The sequence below is a fragment of the Sturnira hondurensis genome, unplaced genomic scaffold, assembly GCF_014824575.4.
Source record: "Sturnira hondurensis isolate 20B ecotype Veracruz unplaced genomic scaffold, ASM1482457v3 Scaffold0006413, whole genome shotgun sequence".
NCBI classification, from domain to species: Eukaryota; Metazoa; Chordata; class Mammalia; order Chiroptera; family Phyllostomidae; genus Sturnira; species Sturnira hondurensis.
Genome location: NW_028079044.1, coordinates 44,842,997 through 44,850,779, shown reverse-complemented (window position 1 = coordinate 44,850,779; position 7,783 = coordinate 44,842,997). Strand labels below are relative to the sequence as shown.

At 46.0% G+C, this 7,783-nt stretch overlaps 1 long non-coding RNA gene across 2 annotated transcripts; it reads right to left on the bottom strand.

The window, feature by feature from the left end:
• Positions 1–1,770: 1,770 nt before the first annotated feature.
• Positions 1,771–4,436, bottom strand: LOC118988675 (uncharacterized). 2 transcript variants are annotated; one of them, XR_005066829.1, is made up of 3 exons: positions 3,932–4,436; positions 2,298–3,577; positions 1,771–2,089 (listed from the first exon to the last, which is right to left on the bottom strand). It is a non-coding gene; the product is annotated as an uncharacterized LOC118988675 (long non-coding RNA). The 2 variants fall into 2 exon arrangements; XR_005066830.1 differs by having other exon boundaries at positions 4,010–4,436.
• Positions 4,437–7,783: the final 3,347 nt, after the last annotated feature.

The window sequence follows — 7,783 nt, the reverse complement described above, 5'->3', positions numbered from 1 at the left end:
AAAAACCATCCGTGAGGTTTTTTCTTCAAATGGTCCCTGACATCATCGTTTGTGCACATGTATTCCATACTTGTGATCTCTGGCCAGTACATCACCATTATTCCAGAAGAGATGCAACTTTATTCTCAGGGCCATATCTCCACGCTTACTCCTTCTACAACCTCTATCCAAATAGGAGCATCTTGTGGGAACTGCCAGTCACAGCCTGCCGACTGCTTAGGCTCAGGATGGGTATCTGACCTACAATGGGCCAAGCAGAGTTCTTCCCTGTGACTCTCAGAATAGAATTAAAAGGGTGGGAGGCTGTGGTTCCAGCCTTTGGGGAAAGCATTTGTCTGGAGGAATGAAGACAACTCGCAGACGCAAAGCAAAGACATGGTACAGAGAAGAACCCTGTGGACATTCAAGTCCTCGGTTTAAGATAGTTGTAGCAGAGCTACAGTATTCGGTCCCAATACATTATGTTTCCTTATACACACAACGTGGCGCAGTCCCCTCCCACAGATTTGGGTCTCAGCCATGTGACTTGTGTTGGTCAGTGGGGCATCAGCAAATGTGATGGAATCAGAGGTGTGAAAAGTACTTATGCATTGGGAACTATCCTTCCTGTTGCACCTCTTAGAATATCGTCACCAGAAGGAGCCCAGGCTCAGCTGCTGGAGAAAAGTGGTCCAGCCAATATCCAGCTCCATGTGCCAGACATGAGAGAAAGACCACCATCGTCCATTCGGCCCCGTTATGCCACGTGATGGACTCCAGAGATCAATAGACAAACCGTCAAGCTGAGCCCAGCCCAAGATGATGACTCCCAGTGTCGAGAGCAGGTGAGATGGTGGTGGTTTATCTCACCAAGTTTTAGAGTTACCTTCTTCACACAGGAGCAGGGAGGTCTCCACAGCAAATTGTTTATTGTTGAGTAAAAAACTGTAGACAGCTTTCGACCATGTCATCAGCACTCTAGGAGGTAATCACACTCAAAACCAATCATTCACTCAGGGGAACCCATTCAGAAACCAGGCATGAGACAGACACTTGACTATAGCTTTTTTTTTTTTTAGTTCATTGTTTCAAATAAAGAATCCATGTCCATGATTAAAAGATACAAACAATATACAAGAGGGTGTCATGCAAAATTATTCTTCTCTCCACCTCTGGCACTTAGATCTCTATTCAGAGACAACCATGCTTACCAGCTTTTTGAATAAACTTCCAGAAATATTCTATACAGTAAAGAAAGTAAGGCCAAAAATCAAGAATACAGATAGGTATTACATGGTTATAGGTATATAAATACATAGACATATTATATAGATTATATGTAATATATATAACCTTTGTTTTTTACAAAATGTAATATATGTATTATACATATTGTCTGCACCAGGAATGTGTAAGCACAACACAGAGGGAAACTTGCTAACGAGAGACCTTAATAATCCCATGTAGGGGAAGGTGGAGAGTTTTGACGACATTATCTGCAATGTAAAAGAATCTTATCCTGCTTCTCTCGTGTCTCTGGCCACACACACACTCTTGATGACTGTATCCACATGTGCACACATGTGCATGTATGTCTGCCTTGCTCTGCACACAAATGTGACCATGAACATCTTTAGGGATCGATGTTCTTTATCACACCAACCTGGTTACCCAGTCCTAGACTAGACCTGCAGGCCCTGGGATGAACTGCCTCTGGAAGGCCTGGTGCTACAAGACCGGCTCCCTGTTCACTTTTCTCATGCCCAAGGCTGCCCTCAGTTTTTTGGGAGACTCACACTTGACACTACTCAAGGCTTAAAAGCTCAGTTTCCCAGATACACACCTCTTCCTGCACTCCCGATGCCCACCGACAAGCACCCTGTGGGATCTCAGTCCCTCACCCCCTGTTGCACAGATGAGGGGAAGGGGGCCCAGTCTTAGGCTCAGGAAGCCCCAGAGGAACACAGGCACTGGGTAGCCTGGAATCTGTTCTCCAGCAGGAGCTCAGGCAGAGTGGAGCTGCGTAGTTTAACACAGTCATAGGCTTGAACCTTGGCTTCTCTACATGAGAGCTGTTGTGCTTTTGGTTCTGGAGCCTTGGTTTTAATACCTGAGAAGTGNAGATGAGGGGAAGGGGGCCCAGTCTTAGGCTCAGGAAGCCCCAGAGGAACACAGGCACTGGGTAGCCTGGAATCTGTTCTCCAGCATGAGCTCAGGCAGAGTGGAACTGCGTAGTCTAACGCAGTCGTAGGCTTGAACCTTGGCTTCTCTACACAAGAGCTGTTGTTCTTTTGGTTCTGGAGCCTTGGTTTTAATACCTGAGAAGTGAGGCAATAATAGTTACATATAGAACAATTAGAATTGCAAAAATATATGCAGAACATGAAATCATGTATATTGTCCAAATAATAATTTTCAAAATTAAGTTGCATGCCTGTGTTTCTTAAAGAGATTCATCCTGAGGGCTCTGGCTTTCTTTCACATTTCTGTGTAATTAGCACATGGAGAGCAGCTTATGCATTAGGGATACACAGGCCATCAAACAGTGCCTTTGTCCTCCAGTGTAGGAAGTTGTGACAGAGACAGACAATTCCCCCAACTGCCACTGCTCCCTAAGGGCTCCCTTCCAGGCAGAAACTCTGGGAACAGAGAACACCGGTCTACCTGGTGTAGACGATAGAAAGGTCAATCAGAGCCAGGTCCAAGGTGGGTGAGACTGCTGGACCAAAGCCAGCTGTGGGCTGAAATGGAAACATACATTTCCTGGCACAATTTCCTCAGTCATGTTCAGGGGTGGTTGTTACTTAACACTACCCACACTTCTCTCCAGAATTTTCCAAATACCATGGCCAGTGCCGTGGCCACTTTTATTTCCAAGCTTCCAGGCGCACAGGAACACAAGAGTCCCCTCCTCTGCACCCAGGCATGTCCTTCCCCCTCTAGCTGACCTCTAGATGAAGTCACCGAGAAAGAAGTCTCTGTGGATCAGTTGGCAAGCACACGGTTTGGCGAAGGATCAGGGAATCTTTTCTGACTTGTGCTGTTAGAGCCTTACGTCACAGCATGAAATTTGTTTACCCTTATCTTAGCACACAAGAACAAATTATTCAGCCGTTGTTATAAATCCAGCAGTCCTGCATCTATGGGTGGATTTCCACATAAGTCTCCGGCAAACTCTACTTGGCTGACTGTTTATTTTTGTTGGCAGCCTTTGCCAGGATTCAAACTCACGGAACTGTCAGTTTCACTGAAGGACTCAAGGCTTTCATCTGTGGAGATCATAGAAGAAAAGAGGGACAGTTGTCAGGGCAGTGGCTGCCACAGAAACCTCACTGTCCAGGGCCTGTATCCCGGGTGTCCTCTCTCCCAGTTGAATCACTGTGGCTCCATCAGCCAGAAGGAGCCACCAAGTCCCCGTGAGATCTGTCCTGGACAGCCTGGGAAACCAGAACTTCAGTTTCAGGGCCTCTTCTACACTCACCAAGTTCAGAATGGTTAGCACACACAGATAATCCTGAGTGGGGTGAGGAACCAGTCCAAGTGGGTTTTAAGTGGTTTCAGTGGCCATTTACCGTATTTTTTAGACCATAAGACAAACCTAGTTTTTAGGGAAGGGAAATAGGAAAAAATGTTTGGAGCAAAAAATGTGGTAAAATATTTAATAACATAAATAACACAATATTTCACCAATGTAAATGTAAACAGAACTCAACAGCAGCATTAACAACCATTATTCCTCCCAAATGGGGAGGGTATGTTTTATAGTCCGAAAACTACAGTAAATAACTGAGATTAGGTAGAAGAAGGGAAACCTTGCGTACAACTAACATAACTTAACCAACAAAGTAAACATCACTGGCCAGGATGCCTAGGCTTCAAAGACAAGGGTGGACTAGGGGATTTTTTTTTTTTTAATCATTAACAATAACAAGAATACCTACGGAGCCTTTACCTTGCTATGCTAAGCTCCACTGAGGCCAGGCCCTATTGACTGCTTTCATCCAGCCTTACCCACCAGGTATCTTATTACCTTCATGTGCTCACCATATCCTGGAGAGGGGGCTACTGTTAGGATGAGGACCCCGAAGCACACAGATGTTCCCAACGTGGCACAGATACATGAGACGGTGCTTGATTAATAGAGGTGGTTAGACTTCAGAACCTATGTTCTAAATCAGTGCTTCCTAAGCATTAACACACAAGAATCCCCTGGTGATCTGGTGAAAGTCCAGGTTCCAATTCAGAGGTAGTAAGTAGGACCCAGGATTTCCTCAGATGCCGCATTTCCAACAAGCCCAGCTCCCAGGTGAGGCACACACTGCCAGTTCACAGCTCACAGTTGCAAATGCCAAGGTCAGTCTGGTAGCCCAGCCAAGGGCAACCTGAGCACCTCTGTCTGTCCACCTCCGGCTTGTTACCTGGCCACAGAGCAAGAACAAAAACTGGGAGTGAGCTGCTAGAAACCTTATAACTATTTGATGGTTATTTTATGTCTGCTAAGTCTAAAACTAATAATAATAACAGAGCTTGTACCTCATTGTTATTTTTACTTTATTCTTCTAGCAATTTATATCTATGTTATTTTACAAAGTTATCAGTTCACCAAAAGTTGGAGATGACAAATAAAACAAACAAAACAAGAGAAACTGCCTGGTCCCTCCCCACAGGTCATGAAAAGCTCGCTTCTCTAAACTTCTTCGCTCTACTGACTTCCTAATAGATGGGGAGTCTAGGGCCCTTGGGGGTGTGTGCGGGGGGAATCCCCATTTTCTGGAGATTCCACATCCTTATATTTTAGCGTGTTCTTGCATATCTCGCCCCAAGAGCAGGTGGAGACTGCCATCCATAAAACCCAAGTAATATTCATTGTGATTTGCCCCTTCCAAGTTTTAGAACCTCTGCCTAGTTACTCAGCCTCTCAGAGGCTCCCTCCCTTTCCTGTGTAGAATAAAGTCCACCCACTGTGTGAAAATGGGGGGGTGAAATTATAAGCACGCAAAGGGCTTAGCACAAAACCTGGAACAATCATCGATCAATCAATAAAGAGCCAGTACAATTGTCACAGAGGGGCACAGGTAACCAGGTTCTTGGTGGTTGGGACAACAAATTGAACTGAATACACAGAGTTTATAGCAGAGAACATGGGAGCAGGCCAACTCAAAGCAGAGCTTGACCTCATGGACTGGAGGGATTGTATTCTTATAGGGCAGATCCCTCCTGGCTAGTTTTGGCGGGTTTTTATTGTACATGTACAAGTAGTTGTATTACTTTAAAGCCACTGCACCTGTGGTTTCCCATGATTTTCCCTCATTGGCCACGAGAGAAGGGGGTCGCACAATGTTACAAAATGGACCCCCTCTTCTGGGGTCCCCCTGTACTAGGTTTGCCTTGCCCACAACCAGGGAATTATAGCTCTTCATGTCAGACATTGGTGAAAAGGAAAGGAATTATTTATTCAAAAGTTATACAGACTTAAGAGTAATGACTTAGTGTCTTCATTAAAATCCTAAAGTCCCTTAAAACACCCACAAACACACACAGTCCTTCCTTTCCCCCCTTTGCCCGGTCTGGGGTACCATATCTCAGGAAAAGAAATGGATGTCTATGGCTCAGGCAGCCCCTGATTCTCCCCAGTAATCCATGCTCATCTGGCAGGCCCCCTTGGTTCCCAGCGTCATCAGCTGTGTCACCACCACGATCTCTAGTTCTTAATCCAAATCCATGTGGCACCTTCTCCTGGCCCACCAGCAAGAGTCCTTTCACCCCTCTCCTTCCCGCAGCGTCTCTCTTCATTCTTCCAAACTGCTAAGAAAGGGCTCTGCATCACTGCTACCTCTGGCTCTGGGTTCCTAAGCCGCATAGTTCTCCCCTGCCAAAGCCGCATGTGATTCTTGTCATGGCTTCCACACCTGGGTTTAAATCCCAGCGCCAATCTTCCTCTGCAGCCCCATTTCTGACTCTTCCCACAATTGGCTACACTTGCCAGCATTCCTGTATTTTTCTGGCTTTTCTGGGCTGCCATAGTAAATCTGGGCAGATGTGGCCCTGCGACATGAGCCAATCATCTCCAAGCTCTTACACAGGCTCTGTCACCAGGGGGAGTTGTCTCCCAGTGACGTCCTGGGTGGAAGTCACTCCCATCCCCCTGCTCAAAGCATGGCCACGGCTGTTTAACATATCCATGAACCCAGTTAAAGGTTAGAGATATGTTAACTGACAGTTCTAGAGGCTATCAGCAAAACTGTTACGCAAAACAGCTCTCAATGACCCTGCTCCATGTGTCCCATCCCCCAGTTCAGACTGGTGGGGATAAGGACATCCCATATTTTTAATATTTCCTGGACACCCTGAGTTCTGGACCCCATTACAAATTCTTCTTTTGGGGGTCCCCAGGCTGCACCCTCTTACACAATTATTATTGGGGGAAAATTTGCAAAATATCCCTATTAGGTACTCATAGTCTCCATCAACACTAGAGAGAAAATTTTCGAGGAAATGTTCCTGACACTCTTCTAGGCACTGGGAAGGCAAGCTATTGTGCATCTCTCAACAAAAGTATATTAAATTAATTTCTTCTTCAACTTGGAACAATTGGAGCCCAATTTCTTACAAAAGTCCACAACTGCAGTGAAATTTTAATTTAAACCACTAGGCAGAATAGTGCCCCAAGGCACTGTGAGATGTCTGATCATCAAGCAAAAATGTAATTATGTTCATTCTGCCCCAGAAACTTAGGCAGGTGGGTGAACTAACAGAGTTTAGAAAGATTTTCAATAACAAGGGATGAAACAAGGCAGGTTTTGCTTAACCTTCAGTTAAACAGAAATCCAGTTAACTGGAGACCTTTCAGGGAAGTGTTCCTAGTTAAGGCTGTTAGATTCTGCCTGCAAGTCACTTACATAAAGACTCAGGAGGCAGGAGCCCCTGGGGCTTGCGGACCATGGAGGGAAAGGGCTGAGGTTGAATGTTCAAATGTTTGTCTAGTCGGTCACAACTTGGGCAGGAATTTGCACTAGGTGAGGGAAGCTGACCTAGTGGTAATGGGAATCTTTCTGACCTTGCCAAAAGGGCAGACTTCTTCATGCTCAGGTTGGTGTTGTGTTAAAGGGCCTGCAGGGATGTAGTGACTCAGCGCTGCAAAAGGCAATCCAATGTATTTATCTCACTTGGCAGGTCCCCAAAGACCTAATGACTCGGACCCTCCCATGGTAATGCATGCATTCGTCAGATCAGTCAAGGTTCCCAGGTTGTTTCTTTTTCCCTCTCCCTGGGCTATCCTGAGACGAAAGTTCGGCTTCCTTTCCCCAGCAGGGCCCTCTTCTACCAGTGTGTTTCTGCAATCAGTACGGTGTGCTACATTCGAAGAAACCTGGCTGGGACCCCTGGGGTAGCTGCTCTGGGTGAAGTGGGCCTCACTTAGAGGAGAAGGAGAAAAAAGAAACAGTTATGGCTGCATTTTGCCTTCCAAGAAGCTCCTTCCTGTGCTTTGTGATGTCTGTGTGACAAAGAGTAGCTGGGGACAAGGGTCCACGTCTGGGGGTTGGGGGTTGGGGGTTGGGGGTTGATTTACACTCAAATCTTCCCAGGTCCATATCCTGTTGGCTGGCTGGCTTACCAGCTCCATGACAGGGACCAATCACTTTTGACATTTCATTTTCCCCAACTATAAAATGGGTATAAGGATAACCACAGAACCTGCCCTGAGAGCTTGTGAGGAGGGTCAACCAGGTAATGATGACAAATAACACAGTACCTGGCCCAGAATAAATCCCCTACTATCTGAGAGACAAGGCCTCCTCTTTTT